The sequence below is a fragment of the Dermacentor albipictus genome, unplaced genomic scaffold (genome assembly GCF_038994185.2).
Source record: "Dermacentor albipictus isolate Rhodes 1998 colony unplaced genomic scaffold, USDA_Dalb.pri_finalv2 scaffold_12, whole genome shotgun sequence".
NCBI lineage: Eukaryota > Metazoa > Arthropoda > Arachnida > Ixodida > Ixodidae > Dermacentor > Dermacentor albipictus.
In genome coordinates, this window is record NW_027225566.1 from 12,715,501 (window position 1) to 12,732,858 (window position 17,358).

The following is a 17,358-nucleotide window of genomic DNA, read 5'->3' on the forward strand; positions in this document are numbered from 1 at the left end:
TCGAACCGCTGGAGGACACCTCATCACGCCGTCTGGAGTCTGCACGGCAAGAATTACTGTTCATGACCCGACTTAACCTGCCACCTTCGTTATCCTCCAACAGTGTTCACGAGACGTCATTCTCGGCATGGACTTCCTGAACCAACACGGCGCAATCATCGACCTGAAGTCGAAGTCAATAACGCTGTCGGAAGATCAAGCGATATCGCCGGAGAGCCCTCATAGTCACCACGCCTTGAGGGTGCTCGAAGATCAAGTGAGCATCCCGCCTCGCTCCAGCATTGTCATTTCGGTCGGCCCCGAAACACCCGTTGACGTAGAAGGCGTCATCGAAGGCGACCAACGTCTACTGCTCGACCGTGAAATTTGCGTCGCAAGAGGGATCGCTCGACCGCACGGAGGAAACACGAAGGTGTTGCTGACAAACTTCAGCCAGGAGTTCAAGCACATCAACAAGGGCACGACGATCGCATACGTCGAGGAATTTCAGGAAACCAGCGATGCGTTTGTCCTCTCGGATTCTGTTGCATCTACCCCGACGACCGTAGTTCCCGAGCCAGACTTCGACATAAATCCAAGTCTCCCCGTGATTAAGAAGCAACAGCTCAGAAGTGTGCTTCGACGATACAAAGACTGCTTTTCGACGTCATCGAGGATTCGAGAAACCCCCGTCGAAAAGCATCGCATAATAACCGAAGAGTGCGCTCGACCACTCCTCTCAGTATCTGTTCAATGAAACCACAAGCGCCGCTAAGCTAGGCAAGACTACTTGGCGCACCAACTCGTACGGTCGCTGATTCCTTGTAGCTTCCCTTCAATGCCGCAGAAGGTTGTTCAATATTGTAGCAGTGTTACATTATCCGTAATGCCATGCGCATTCTATCTAGGTGGTCCAGTCCCAAGGGCAGGGCAATGTCACAGAGAGTCTCGACACGTTAGCGCCGTGGAAGATGGTGAAATGCTGGTGGAGGTAACTCTCCCCTTTTTAATCCTTGCTATGCGATGTGCCGCACGTGGAAGCTAAGCTGATTGCTTCCTAGTATGTGTGGAACGGAACCACATGCTCCACCAAGATAGGCAGGGCTAGTCGGCGCAACATTTCATACGAAAGCAACGTCCTTGTAGCTTTCCCTTCAATGTTGCAGAAGGTTGTTCGATAGGAGAGCAGTGTTACATAACAAACGATGCCGTTCGCGTGCTTTCTATGCGGTCAAGTCGCGAGTGCTGTACAATATCACAGATAGTCTTCACGATTTAGCGACGATGAGGTTATGGTGGAGGTAACTCTCACTATTGCAATTCTTACTATGCGATGTGCAGCACGTGGAAGCCAAGCTAATTACGTCCCAGTATCTGTTCAAAGAAACCACAAGCGCCGCTAAGCAAGGCAAGAATACTTGGCGAAACAACTCGTACTGAAACTGCCTCCTTGTAGCTTTCCCTTCAACGCAGCAGAAGGTTGTTCAATATATAGCAGTGGTACATTACCCGCAATGCCGTGCGCGTCCTTTCTAGGTGGTCCATTCTCTAGGGCAGGGGAATGTCCCATAGTGTCTCGATGCGTTATCGGCGATGAGGGTAATATGGAGGTAACTGTCCCTTTTTCAATCCTTGCTATGCGATGTGCCGCACGTGGAAACTAAGCTGATTGCCTCCCAGTATGTGTGAAAAGAAACAACAAGCTCCGCCAAGCTAGGCAAGGCTACAAGGTGCAACAGCTCGGACGGAAGCTCCATCCCTGTAACTTTCCCTTCATTGGAGCAGGAGGTTGTTCAACAGTACAGCAGTGTTACGTAACCCGCGATGCCGTGGGCGTCCTTTCTATGTGGTCCATTCGTTAGGCCAGTACAATGGCACCGAGAGTCTCGACGCATTAGTGGCAAAGAGGATATAGGGAAGTTACCTCTCACTTGAAGAATTCTCGCTATGCGAAGTGCCGCGCGTGGATGCTAAGCTGACTGCCTTCCAGTACCTGTAAAAAGAAACCACAAGCGTCACCAAGCTACGCAACACAACTGGGCGCAACCAACCTCGTACGGAAGTTCCTTCCGTCTTACTTTCCCTTCATTGCCGCAGTAGGTTGTTGAGTACGATACAGTGTGACATAACCAGCGCAGCCATGCGCGTCCTTTATATTTGGACCATCCCGAGGGCAGCAATATGTCACAGAGAGTCACGACGCATTAGCGGTGATGACGGTATGGGGAAGGTAACTCTCACTTTTACAATTCCTGCTATGCGAAATGCCTCACGTGAAAGGTAAGCTGATTGCGTCACAGTGCCAGTTCAATGAAGCCACAAGTACCTCCAAGCTAGGCAAGATTACTTGTCGCTACAACTCGTGCGGAAACTCCGTCCCTGTAACTTTTCCTTACTGCCGCAGAAAGTTGTTCAACAGTTAGGCAGTATTAACCCCCCGATGCCGTGCGCGTTCTTTCTATATGGCCCAATCCTTATGGCAATACAATGGGAGAGAGAGTCTCGACACATGAGTAGGGATGAGGGTATGGTGGAGGTAGCTCTAACTTTTACAATTCCTGCTATGTGAAGTTCCGCACGAGGAGGTTATGCTTATTGCCTCCGAGTATCTGTTGAAAGAAATCAGAACCACCGCCTAGCTTGGCAAGTGCACAAGGCGCAACAACTCGCACGGAAGCTCCGTCCCTGTACCTTTCCTTTATTGTTGCAGAAGGTTGTTCAACAGTATAGCAGTGTCAGATAACCCGCGACGCCGTGCGCGTCCATTCAATGCGATCCTTTCCCCAAGGCAGCACAATGTCTCATATAGTCTAAACGCATTCCGATGACGGTATGGCGGACGTGACTCTCACTTTACGAATTCTTGCTATGTGATGTGCTGCACGTGGAACCTGAGCTGATTTCCTCCCAGTATCTGTTAAAATAAACCACAAGCGCCGCGAAGGTAAGCAAGACTACATGGTGCAACAACTCATACAGAAGCTCCATCACTGTAGCTTTCCCTTCATTTGCCACAGAAGGTTCTTCAATAGTATAGCAGTGTTACCTAACCCTCGACGCTGTCTGCGTCCTTTCTATGTTGCCCAGTCCCGATGGCAGTACAATATCATATGGAGTCTCGACGCATTGACGGCAAAGATGACATAGGGGAGGTAACTCTCACTTTAACAATTCTTGCTATGCGAAGTGCCGCGAGCGGAAGCTACTTGCCTCCCAATGTCTGTTCAAAGAAACCACAAGTGCACGCAAACTAGGTGAGGCTACTTGTAGCAGCAACTCGTACGGAAGCTCCCTCATTGTAGCTTCCCCTCAATGCCACACAAAATTGTTCAATACTATAGCAGTGTTATATAACCCTCGATGCCGTGCGCGTCCTTTCTATGTGGCCCAGTCCCGAGGGCAGTACAATGTCACAGAGAGTCTCAACGCATTAGTGGCCATGAGTGTATGGTGGACATAATCCTCACTTTTCTATTAAATATTATGCGAAGTACCGCATGCAACAAGCGTATCAAAGCGCTAGCTTCCACAAAGAAACGAATGGTAAGGTTGCTGCTGTAATGACGCGCCCCGTAGCCATATATTTTTGCATGGGCAGAGGAGTGTGTTCAGAATCGTGTTGAACTGGGCCCGTGGGTACATTGACGAACTTTGCGAAAACAGTGATAACAAAGACGGCAGTGGTGAGAGAACACAGACACCGCTCCGTGTTTGTCTCCTTTCGTCATTGTCATGTGTATTTGCGCTGTGGCCCTCCCAGTACGCTGTAGATATCGCCCAATCATCGTTTACTTTCTGAGCTGCTTGGTATACATGAAAAAAAAAAATCAAACTGTATATAGACGCGTACCTGAATGTTGCTCTTGCTTCTGGTGCGTATGTAATGATTTATCCAATTAGCTTATTTATGACTTGAAATCGAGCTCAGGGGGTTTCAGGTATGAAAATCAAAACATGAAGATAAGGCGTGCCATTGATGAGAATTCTGGATCAATGTTGACCACCTGTGAATTTTTGCCGTGCACCTGCTTGTAAATAGACGGGTGTTCTTTTTTTATCTCTATCCCATCCAAATATGGCCACCACGACCGTAAGGGAATCAGTGACCTCGAACTCAGTACAACAACGTCATAGCCAGTGGTCTTCCCCGGCGAGATATCTATACCCTAGGGACAGTGTTACAACACGCATTACGACGATGCGATGAATAAATGGTTTTCTGTCTCAATAAAGAAACCAACATATCGTTTTCCATACATGGATAAGTTAGTTAAGCGCTGGCTGCTTTTCGTATTCTCGAGAGATCAAGGCACCTACCGGCAGCGCTTACTGCAAATCGCACGCATTCATTCCACCTCGGGTAATGGATCTGTCTGTGCGTGTTTAGTCGTGTACTCTTTTGCTCGTGTACGTGTTTGCTCGTGTACTGTTTGCGCGTGTACGTGTACGCCTCACAGACGCCCACTTAATTATTTGCGTGTGGGCCACGACTTTCACTGCACATGGAAACAAATGCCACCATGCACCTCGAAAAAGACCCAGGCGCTTGCGCAATGGGCGCATGTATTAGATACACAACACCTGGTCTCACGGTTCGAATTATAGCGGCGGAACAAATATCGTTTTGATGAAGCTACATTCCATACGTAAATGCTTAAGCTACTCTAAATCATCTTCGACACATGGTCGTCGTATTGGGGACCACAGATTGCATCGTCAGAGTCCAAAATGCGAGCTTGATACAAAATGGATGATTTATCCGTAATAAAAAATGTGAACGAGAATCTACAAGAAATCTTGTACGCTATTATTGCTCCATAGACTGTACGATTTGTCTTCGACTGAACGATTTGTCGTACTGCACGTGTGTATGAGATTGCGTTCTTGCCAATGAACGAGATTCTCATACAGCCTGAATGAGTTTGTACGAGCTAAGTACATACAAGATGAACGACCTTGTGCGACCGGCCAGTATATGAACCCTAAAAAATATTCTCACTTCCTTTACATTTACTACAATATTTCAAATGGAATTCTTGTAAGTGGTACTACATGCATAAATCACTTGTGCTGGCCTTACTGCAGTGTTCTCTTGCTGTAATGGGTTGTTCACAATTCTACGGTAAAGACTAATGTTGAGGTAAAAATATCAGACGAAGCAAACGCTTGTGTTCCTAAATAAAAGAATCTACTTTACACAAGTTCTTTTGCACTGCCATTGAAGTTTTCAATAATAGTGATGTCCTCTGAATTTAAGGACAAGCTTGTCATACATCTCACAAGGGGTTTATTGGACTTTCCAATGGTACTTTCATACACCCAGTCTGCTGACAGATGACCATTGGAATGTGTTCCTTGAGTCAGAGTTTGCAGGGCACCTGAAAAAGTAAAGCCAACAATTTATTTTCACTTATGCAACAAGTTAGCGCATAGGCAAAATCAGTTTTCTCTACATTCACATAGGTAAAATTGCTCCAGCGTTCATGATTTCTAACGGAACACGCATTAATGTGGTAGAATAACCTGTCGCATTAGCTAACCACTGGAACCAGTTACTACCGTAAAAGAGAAACACTGTCTCATCAACAATAATTACTATTATCGAAACAAGATAAGTAACAAGCCCTAAATGTAATTTCAAAAAGTAGAACAAACAGGTCGAGCAAACTAAATTATATGAAAACTAGCCCTCTACCAGCAACAGCTTTGACTTTGCACGGCTAAGGTAAATGGCGCAGGACAAAATCCCTGCCACAATGCCCACATATCAATGCTGACAAAATGCAAAAAACATAAGCTGCATTGGTTGTACAATAAAGAATCCCGAGTGCCCAAAATTAATCCGGAGTGCCCCACTAACGCATCCTTCATAATCATATTCTGGTATTGGCAGATAAAACTCCAGAATTTAATTTACTTAGGGAAAATAGTATATGCAACAGGGCAAATGCTTATACAGAATCATCTCACAGCAGCTACATTTAACAAAATTTCATACTTCCTAATATAATAAATCATCAGAGGATTTGAGCAAATATCTATTTATGCGGAAATAATATTCATAAGTGTTATATCGACCATTCTGCCTTACTCTATTTTTAACTAAATTATATGTGCAGTGCAGGTGCTCATTACACCTAAAAAATTTGGCACCACACCTTAAAGTGCATGGTATTGTTTCAAGAGACAGCACAAGTTTGCTTTACGATTTCTAACCTATACAAATGATTTTCACACTTCTTGACATCACAGACTCCTGGGCAGGATCACTAGTCCCACTGGACCTTTCTTCATCTGTTGTCCACAATATGATACCCATGAAGACATTAACCTGAGTTTGAAATTGGTAATGCATGCTGTTTCATAATAATTAAATTATGGTCACTGACCCAAGTCAAGCCAACAGAGCTCCTGTTCTGGCATGTTAAAGGGCCCCCGAAATGGTTCAGACAAATTTAGTAAACGCGTAGGGTACAGCTTAAGTATAATATTCGCACCACAATTTAAGTGAAGCGTTACGTAATAATGGAGCTACAAGCGATTAGAAGTTACCCTCCTCCCTAGCCATGCTTTTCCTCCTCAACTCGTTCCCCGGCGATCGGGGCTAAGCTTCGCCTTCACTGGTTCTGCGTCACGATGCCACGTCACATCGTCCACTTCTGTTTGTTTTGGAGCCCGCCCCCGCCCACGCGAAACGTCTCCGTTAGAGGCTTGGCCATCAACCCCAAGCGAGAGCTATCGAAGCAGCGGGCGTTGCGAGCATTCTGTCGTAGCGCCGAACGTGTCTGGTATTCCGGTAATCACACACTAGCAGAATATTTCGACGGGACGGTGAAGGCGTAAACTCAAGCTGATGAAGGAACTTTAGCGTAGATGTACGTGAGCTGCCTCATCGTTCTCCACGGTCCAGCCACCCGTTGGCACAGAGCTTTACCAGCCAAAGAGATAATATTGCTCTAACCAAGTGTAAACCATTTCAAACATTTACAAAAACAACATGTTAACGACTACACTCCTGCTAAAAATTTACAGCAGCAGCAACGAAGTATACAGTTTGTTACTGCTACTGTGTGTGGTTGAGCTCTATGCCACCAGGTGGCTGCACCGTGGACACCATTCACATTTGCGCTTCTGTTCGTCCCCTGAAACGACACGCAAGGGGACACGGCCAGGCCCTGTCACCTTGCGCTTGCGTTTACCCTAAGACTGGACTCGCGAAACGCTATTGCATTAGTAATCTTGCGGTGTAAAGTGACGGCCGCAGTCGCGCATATCCTGGCGCCAATCAGATAGCGGCTGTACAATGCGCTGCAGCCAGCCCACTCGTCTACCGGCTTGCAGAAGGACACGATGTCACAACTTAACATATTGCCAGTCACTACGTTTGCAGTCCACAACGCAACAAAATCGAATCATAGCGCTCGCGAAAAGACAGACCGACACTGACCGCGGAGCTATCGTCAAAGACGGAGCACGTTGTAACACAAGCAGACGACAATTTCTGTGTGCCGGAAGTGCTTAAGCGCACTGAAAAATTGGTCTTGTGTATTCTCTTTTGGTTACTTCGTTTCTATAAAATCAAATTAACTAACATTCCAACTATTGCAAACATCATTTGTTTACCATAAAGTTGGAAAAATTATCGATCACGCGCCCTGGTCAGCCAATCGGAGAGCTCGCCCTACTGACGTCATATGGGCGATTTCCGTCATATGTGTAGGGGAGGCTTAAAATTCCGACCAGCAGCGTGCTGCGATAGGCAGCGATGTGCATTTTTAAAACCTTATAATAAATTACACGCTTTGCGATGAGCACTAAGATGTGTCAATTAATGATCAGAAGGACCTACTCTAACGACTCAGTACGTTTGTATAAAATCGTCAAAATCGTTTCAGGGTCCCTTTAAGTTCGTGGTCTTGCGTCACAAAGACCTCACGGTTCGCACGTTCCACGGTATTGGTGACTATTGTTAGGGTTAGGTGAATTGCCATCGTTGATCCCTGTGCGGAATGGCAGTTGCTAGTTTACTGGGCTTGTAGGAAGCCAACCTCAAGATATCGTTGTGGTTTCAATGGGCTCTTTTGGTTTTAATACATCGTTTTTTTTAAACGGTCCCCACAGGTGGGCCTTTAGTGTCGCCGTGAAGATGACATTTAGCTGTTCTTGGGCCATACTACGTGCACCACGTGCATATCAACGAGGCGATGGTAGCTCCCAATTCCCCATGATGAATAAAGAATTCAACACGCGAGGCGACCTTAAGAAGCACCCAGCCATCTCCGCGACAAATCGAGAATTCGGTACGGCGACGTCATCACCCTGACCCACCTGGTTACTGCCGTCGAGGATCACCAAAGGGACTAAAACCGAAAACCGGCTTATTGTGAGAAGAGACAGTCGCTTACAGCTGCCCAGTTGGTCTGATGCGCTCCTACTGCTACCTCTACGCTGTCATCCACTATCTGTAAATATTGTACAATTTTTTTGTTGCTTCTTCATCTGCGGAAAGAGTCCGTCTTTGGTCTTCCACCCCGAAGGCACAAGAGTGGATGGCAAGCTGTGGGATTCGAAGCCAGATAACGCCCACTACACCGCTCAACTGCATCTACGAGGACCACCAGTGCCAGCTGACTTGGAGGGGCGAGTGCCCGACATTTGCCTTTCGCACCACCAGACCTTTCTCGCAAACGTAAATGCTAAGAACCAGTCCTCAAGTTTCTGAAAGGGTTGTAGTGGTTTTGTCTTAGTTCGCTTCAGGCCTTGCATATATTTCCGGTTTCGGAAGCAAAGATAATTCAGAAGCAAAACCGGAGACGAGCCGCCAGATTGCGATGGAGAAGCTCAGGATACAGGACATTCTTGATGATTGTCAGGGGATGGGCTTTTTGGTTGCCGCGGCAAGGCGAAAGAAAACCATTCTGGATGTTATGAGGGCCCAAGAGGCAACTGAGGAGGAAGTTGCAGAGGTTTGGGGACAAATGTTTGAGAGCACAAGGAAGAAGAAATGTGCGAAGTGGAGCAGAAAAGGTGCGAGGAGGCAGAGGAGAGAAAAGGGCTCGAGAAGGCAGAGGGAAAAAAAAGGCGCGAGGAGGGAGAGGAGAATAAAGGCGCGAAGAGCGAGAATATTTTTTTTTAATGAGAGAACTGGAAATAGAGCAAATTCCAGTCAGCTGGGCGCCTTCAAGTTCCCTTTCCGGTGGAGATGAAATGCCCAAAGTGAGAATACAGGATATGACGCTACCGTACATAGTAAGCGGTGATATCACACTTTTTCTCGAAAGCCTATGCTGTGAAAAACATCTTTCAGTTGTCCCAAGAGAGGCCGCGGAAGTTCTCGCACGCTTGTCTAAAGAAGACTACGAGAACTATGGAAAGGTAAAAGCCGCGCTTCTTCGTAAAGACCGCCTCTCTGCCGAGGTATTTTGACAACGGTTTAGAAGGGCAAAAAGGGGAAGCGAGTCGCACATTGAGTTCGCGTACGGGTGAAGTCTAATTTAAAAGGGTGGCTCAAAAGTACAGAAGAGTATGGCAACCACGACAAGGTGCTTGAATGCATAGCACTGGAGCAGTTGTATCGAGTTTTTCCAGAAGAAGTTAGACTTTGACTGCAGGACAGGCTCCCAGAGGTAGACCTAGAGAAGGCAGTGCAGCTCGCGGAGGAATATTACACGCGGTGAAATTTCAAGAAAAAAACCAATTCAGGAAGATATGCTAGAGAAAAGGCACTATTCTGTAAAGCCGCTTTCCTCTCGCGACCCAGTTTCGCCGAATACGAAATACACGAACGACGACTTCAGCAAAGGAGTATCGACTAATGCTCAGGTGGCGAGAGAAGGGCTAGCAGAAACAGCCCAGTCAGCTGGGGCCGCTAAAGCTAAGGCAGACGTAGAGCGCGCGTTCGAGGCCCGGAGACCAATTATCTGCTTCCGTTGTAACCAGGATGGCCATATTTTCTCAAATTGCAAAGAGCAAATCACTTTCGCCAGCATTGGCCATTTAGACAAAAATCTGAAGCTGGTCGAGCCATATATGGAGGCCGCGGTAAACAAGAAGGTGTGCAGGGCACTTCGCGGTTCCACCGCCACCGTGGATGTTACTCATTCGTCCTGTGTATCTCCCAGAGACTATACAGACGAATGCACCTGGATCAGACAAGTCTCAGAAAAGCAGAGCGCGTGCTTTCCAGTTGCCAGGGTAGCAAATGTTGCAAACGGAGGCAGCCGTTAGTCCAAGTATAGCCAAGCACTTTTCATGTCTTTTTTTCGAACAAATCGGAGCAGCTTTTAGAAAAGGAGGGCCAGTCGTTTTCTACCGGTCTCGCTTGCATGGCATTAACACGATCGCGGTCACGCGCCCTCAAAGAAATGTGAAAGCCAATTTTCAAACGAGGAAACTGGCAATGTAACGTCCTCACAGCGGCAGTGTAGGCCGGGAGATACGGCTGATGAATAGCAGATAACTCAGACTTGTAATGGATCAATTACCGCATCAATGATAATGGGTGAGGAGCCTTTCGAGACTAGGAAAAACAGGGTGCTTAGGGCTGAAGTGGAAGGTTCACAGCTTAGTCCCGCATCTTTTTGCTTGGAGCAGCTTAGTAGTGTTAAACGAGAGGCGCTTATCGCGGCACAGAAAAGTGACCCTCGCTAACTGTGCTACAGGCTAATATAAACGAAAGAGTCGCCGGAAAGAACAACTCATTCTACACTAGGTCAGATCTCAAGCACCGGAAATATCAGGATTTCAATGGTTGGACGTACAACCAGCTACTCGTGCCAGACAAGTATCGACCACAGCTTTTAGAGTTATCACACGGGAATGCTTGGGCGGGTCGCTTCAGTACCAAGAAGACAAAGGCTAGGTTAGCGCAAGTTTTCTATTGGCCAGGATGCTGGAAAGAGGTTGAAACACTTTTTCCGTCATGGGACGCATGTCAGCAAGTTGGTAAACCCAATGACAAGTGACAAAATTTCCCTCAGAGCGAGACAGGGTAAAATATAAACTTTCTTTGATCGCCTCAGCTGTGTCTTGTAGCCCGAATGACTGTTAGAAATTGATTTGCAATCTACTCTTTGTAGCTCTTTATTCTCTTTCCATGTATCCTAGTTGAGGGCGCTATTTGTGCAGGTCTGCATTCCGGGCTCTTTATCGGGTGCGTGTTTTGTGTTTAGTACAATAACTGTAATGGTGCTGTTGAGAGCACAGAGGGGGTTAGCGCGTTTGTTTTCGTGGAGTTTGGTCCGGCGTTGTGAAGAACATTGGAAGGGTGCTCCATTTCACCGGAGTGGATGGTCTTGATTTTCAGTCACACCACGAGCTTTCTCACACCCAAGCAAAGACCCGCCGATAGAAGGGCGACAAAGCCATTTTCTTAACCCCATCAAAGACGTCACTCAATCAGCACATCGCATACGTCGATCCGCACCCAACAGCTCACCTTCTGGATGCATTGCCTAACTGACAGGGGTGCTGTTGTGCCATAATAGTCGCGCCACGTGACTACCACGAGGCGACGGGAGCTGCCATACTATGTGCGCCCCGTGCATATCAGCGAGGGGATGAGAGCTCCCACTTCTTTGCCACGAATCAAGAATACGACACGCGAGGCGACTTCAAGAAACACCCAGCAATCTCTGTGCCAAATGAAGAATTCGAGGCGGGCGACGTCAGCACCCTCCCCCCCCCTTGGTTTTTACCGACGAGGGTCGCCAAGTGTACTAAAAAAGAGAACTGGTCCAATGTGAGAAAAACCGTCTCTTCCAGCTGCCCAGATGCACTCTTACTGCTACATGTACGCTATCATCCACTATCTGTATATATTGTATAAATCTTTTTATTTCTAGTTCGCCTGCGGAAACAGTTTATCTATCGTCCTCCACCCTGAAATCACAACACTATATGTCCCAGAAGACAGAAATAATAATTTGGTATAGTTCCCTCCCCGAAAAGAACCCCCGAGTTTCCAAACGCTCTATTTCCTGTCAGCAGTGAGATCTTGCTGGCAGTAATTTCTTCCAAGCTAGCCGAATTATCTTGAGGCAGCACGCTGACACTACCGATGCCTTCAAATGCATGCTTTTTGGATTGAGATTACTTGCTTTACAAGTCTCCTTGCTTGCTTGCTTTACAAGGTAAGGTGGCACTTGGAGATTTCTATTTTGGATGCCATTGAGATGAAGCAGGAAGTCTCGGTTACAATGTTCTGTTAATATGTTCGGTAGAAAGCGCTGTGAAGTGTTCGACGAAAATTCATTTACTTGCGTAACATGATTTGTGAAGGTATGGTCACTGACCAAGCAAGTGATTATCATGACGTTAGAGACGAGATGAATTTTCATCCAACTTTTACCTCCTACACAACTAAACACACGATGCAACCAAGATTTGCCAGTTTCACTCACATCTAGAATATTTACCTGTGAGTGCCACCTTTTCTTCAACCACACTTGCAAAGCCAGGAGACATATCCTGAAAAGTCTGCCTTTGAAGACATCAGTAGCGTCAGCTTGGGGCCTAAATATAATTCACGATGCTGAGAAGAAATTACTCACACCACAAATATCTCCACAGAAAATGATGGGCATCAAAGCTGATCTCTACTTCGCAATTTGCCAACTAAAGGGTCATTGTTTACAATTTTCGTGAATCACGACTTCATGGCAACTGGATGCTGATGCTAAGGAAGCACTAGTGCCCCCCCCCCCCCCCCCAGGATAGTTGCAAGAAAAATAATATTTATGCCCTCAGGCAAATGGACGCACTCCAAATTACGTTTAACATGTCTTCCTACAACTACACTGAACATAAACCTGCTGTTTTAGGCAAGGGTACAAACATTAACACTGGTGCCTTGCCTGGCTCAATGAGAATAATTTGCACCGTGAATGGTGCCATTAGTGCACTTCCATTTAAAGATGAGGCCCACAATTGGACTTTTGGTATACTGTATAAAGTGCACAAGCATATCCCACAAGATTGTCTGCCTTAGTTTGAGCAAGAAACTCCTATGGGGCTCCATAAACAATCGAGCCAATGAACGCAAACCCAAACCGAAAAACCGAACTTGCTCAGCTTTGAGAGAAGTAGCCTCACGTCGGCTTTTCCTACACTTCTTTCTCGCCGTGGCAAAAGCTTGCTTTCCTGTGTAGGCATGTAAATAATGAAGAGGCATGCATCACTACCTTTGACAAAAGCATGCAAAAAAGTACGTAGATCGCAGAGATGTTGATAGATAATAAATACCGCTATTGTTTAGTAGATACTACGTCGGAAAACAGGCCAATGTGTAAATCACTCGATTTGCAATCATGTAAACTTGATGCTCAGTTCACTTGGGGGACACTTGGCAGTGCACAACTGCCTTGCAATATTTTGCTAGAAATCTATGCAACTTTGGCAATGTATAAGGACCTTTGGGCTGGCGAAATTTGTGAGGCTTTCGTTATATGTGTGACAAAGAATCTACGTGTTGGCTTTCCCTCCACAGGAATATCAAGATAGGAATAATTTTTATTTATCAATGCAAACAAGTGTCATATTAGCCATGCCATGTGTTGTATTCGCAGTTGTGTGATCAACATGAATTGCCGATTTATCTGTTCTTGCCCTTTCGCATTTCACTTCATATTGCTGTGCAAGCAGTGAAATTGGATAGCTGTTAGACTGTGTTATGTCCTTTCACCTCCTTGTCGTTCTTATGAATTGTGCTTTTTTCTTGGCTTTTTCTTGCTGAAAGAGTACTACGTTAAGGCATAAACAAGCTCTATGGCTGTTTGCATTTAAGGAGTGTAAGCATCCTCTCAAAATGTGTGCATGTGGAACACTGCAAAAAGAGCACTATAAAAAACAACACGAGTGTAATTATCACCAAGGCCAACCCTTGTGTCTTCTTAAATATTTATCTAAACTCAAACTCAAACTGATACGGAAGTGCAAGGTGTCCGTATCATGTTACCTTGTCAAAGCACAGTGGTGCCTGGATGTTGTGAGACCAACTCCGACGAGGAAATCAGCACTGATCCGCAACACAGCAGTCTGCTTACACTTTTTTCTGCAGGCTCAGCTACTCCTGCATTGCAACAAGGGGGCTTAGAGTCTTAACATTATAATAAAGAAGTGACACTGTGAACAAATCAGTACTTATTAGGTATAAATAGGATATTAATGCTGATATTCGCCCATAGAAAGTATTTGGTAACAAAGCCCGCAAGATAAGAAAATTCCAATGTATAGGCCATCTGCGCAAAACAATAATGGAAAGTCCCTTCTTTCTTTTGCTCCCCCCTCCTCGTGCATAGATGGCCGTCAAGTTGAGTAAACTAGAGCAGATTGCCACATAGTGTAAGCAAAGGTGGTAACATCGTGGGCAAATTATGATACCATAGCAAGACAAGCATTTATACAGTCGTTTTATTGTGTTCTGTAATGTTAGCCATCCTGTAGGTCCTACAGCGTCAAAGCACCCATAACCTTAACAGCGTTATCCAGTAGGGATAACCAATAAGTGTCCACAGCAGCACAACTCAGCATATCTACCAGCAGGCTTTCGTTACACTTTTACAACTCTCTCCCTATGGCTTCAGCCCAATTTTTGTGAAGAGAATACAAGCTTGAAGGACCTGAACCAGCTGAATACACCAGGGCACCATACAAAATACCACATTATGTTCCCGCCCAATTCCATGTTTCATTTAAGACTGGCAAATTCAGTATCGTGAGTACAACAAACCAAATTGTTCTGGTATCAGGTGACCCTCCACTACCTGTAAACACGCATACAAAAAGAGTACGTAGAGCACAGGGGTATTGATGGATATAAAATACCACTTTCGTGCAGTAGACACTACGTCGGCGAAACAGCCCAATGTATAAATGACTGGATTTGCAAACATCGTAATTTGATGCTCAGGTTATATGGTAGCCACTTGGTATTGCAAAGCTCACTTGCATAATTTTGTTTGAAAACTCTGGAACTGTGGCAATGCATAAAGAGCATAGGGCTGGAAAGATTTGTGAGCCTTTCCCTATATGTGTGACAGTGAATCTGCGAGTTTGCTCCCTCCAGAGGATTATCAGATAGCAAGACTGCTTATTTATCATTGTAAAACAAGTGTCATAGTAGCCATGCCATGTGTCCTTCCCGCAGTTCTGCGAGCAACATGCATTATTGATTTATCTGTTCTCGCTCTTTCGCCTCTCGATTTATATTGCTGTGCAAGCAGTAAAATTGGATGGTTGTTAGACTGTGTTATGTCTTGTCACCTCCTTACCTTTCTTATTAATTGTGCAATATTAAGGCTTTTTTATTGGAGAAAGAGTGCTACTTCAGGGCATAAACAAGCTCCATAGGAGTTCGCATTAAGGAAGTGTAAGAATCTTCTGAAAACATGTAGATGAGGAACACTGCAAAAAAGAGCACTTTAATAAAAGAACACGAGTGTATTTACTCCCAAGCCCAAACCTTGTGCCTTCTTAACATATATGTCAAAACTCAAAACATACTGTGGTGCAAGGTGTCCATATCACACAACCTTGTCAATGAAGCAAAGCAGAGTGATGCCTGGATGTTGTGGGACCAACTCAGACGTAGCGATCAGCACTGATCAGCAATACAGTAGTCTGCTTACACTTATTCTGCAGGCCCAGCCACATCTGCATTAAAGCAAGTGAGCTGGGCCCCAAGAGTATAATATAAAAAGGGACACTTTGAACAAAGCAATTCTTATTAGGTATAAACAGGAATGAAATGCTGATATTTGCCCTTAGAAAATTTTGAGTAACAAAGCCTGCTTAATAAGAAAAATGCAGTGTATGAGCCATTTGTGCAAAAACATCATTCGAAGGTCCCTTTTCTCTGCTTCCGTCCTCCCCGTCCTCATGCATAGAAGGCAGTCAGGTTAAGTAAACTGGGCTAGACTGCCACGTAATATAAGCAAAGGTGCTAATTTCTTGGGTAAACTATTAAACTATAGCAGGACATGCATACTTAGTCGTTTTAGTGTGTTTTGTAATGCTAGCCATCCTGTAGGCCCTACAGTTTAAGATCACCCATAAGCCTAACAGCATTAATCAGTAAGGTTAACCAATAGGTGTCCACAGTACCCAAACTCAGCAGCTCTATCCGGAGGTTTTCACTACACTTTTACAACTGTCTTCCTATGACTTAAGCCCAATTTTTATCAAAACATCCAAGCTTGAATTATGTGCACAAGGTGAATGCACTAGGGCACCAAACAAAACAAAACAATATCTTTCAACCCAATTCCATGCTTGATATAAGACTGGCAAATTTACTATCATATGTAGAACAAATCAAATTGTTCTGGAATCAAACATTCCTCTCTTTCATGCATGCAAATATCACCAGCACTACTAATGACATATGCGCGTTTTCTGAACAAAAACATCAATCGCGAGAACTGAAGTTTGGTGAAGTTGGTAACAGGTCATTTTCACGGTGTTTAGATTGCACACACACCAAAAAATAAGCAACAAACAGAGTGTTCAAACGCTGTCCTCTTTAGCACACTGCGTGTCCCTTATTGGATTTTGCATGCTGTGCATTTCTCCATTTGCCTGTCCCTTATCACTTTAGTATGTGTGCACTGTGAATGGCATGGAAAGGAACACTGAGAGCATAGAATGGTACAATGGATACAAGGAGCAAGAATCATGCCCTCCGATGCGGCACACTTTTAAGCGTTTCAATTTTTAACTTTCATCCTAAGCCTGCCATTGCGCTGAAAAAGCTTACTCAAGTTGCTGTGCAAGACAGTAGTTTTCTTTTAGAGAAAATATAGTTACGTTGATTCCACTATTTCGGCAAACTGGTAGTTCTGCAGTATTGTAAAAGGTAGCATCATCGAAAACTAGCTCAATTTTTGAGTAATAAATATGCATACAGTCAGCTACAGAGATCAGGCTTGATATAACTGTGCCACAGTCAACACAGCAAATCAATCTTTCCATGACTGTTGAGGTAAAAAGAATCGCCAACACCTCTCTGACACATTGTAAATGCTTTGAAGAAGACGGTGTTTTTTGTTGCAGTCGTCTACCAGAGCTTCAGAGAACACAGTATGATATAGTTTACTGCAGGACATTTCCAATAGATGCTCTTTATGGCTTCTTAGTGACTACGGAAAATGAGGAGCAAGTTCAGTGACATGTCTGAGCACCTCGGACACTACTGGTGATTACACGGCAACACAAACCGCTGACATTTAAAATATTTTTCGGGCAGCATTGTCTCATGCCCATCACTCAGGGAATTTTTTAAAGGGACACTGCAGAGGGAAAAATATTTATCTGAGCTGCATTATTATATTACTCTTCCGAAACACAAGAAGAAGACTGCAGTTACAAAAAGAGGAGGCTTGG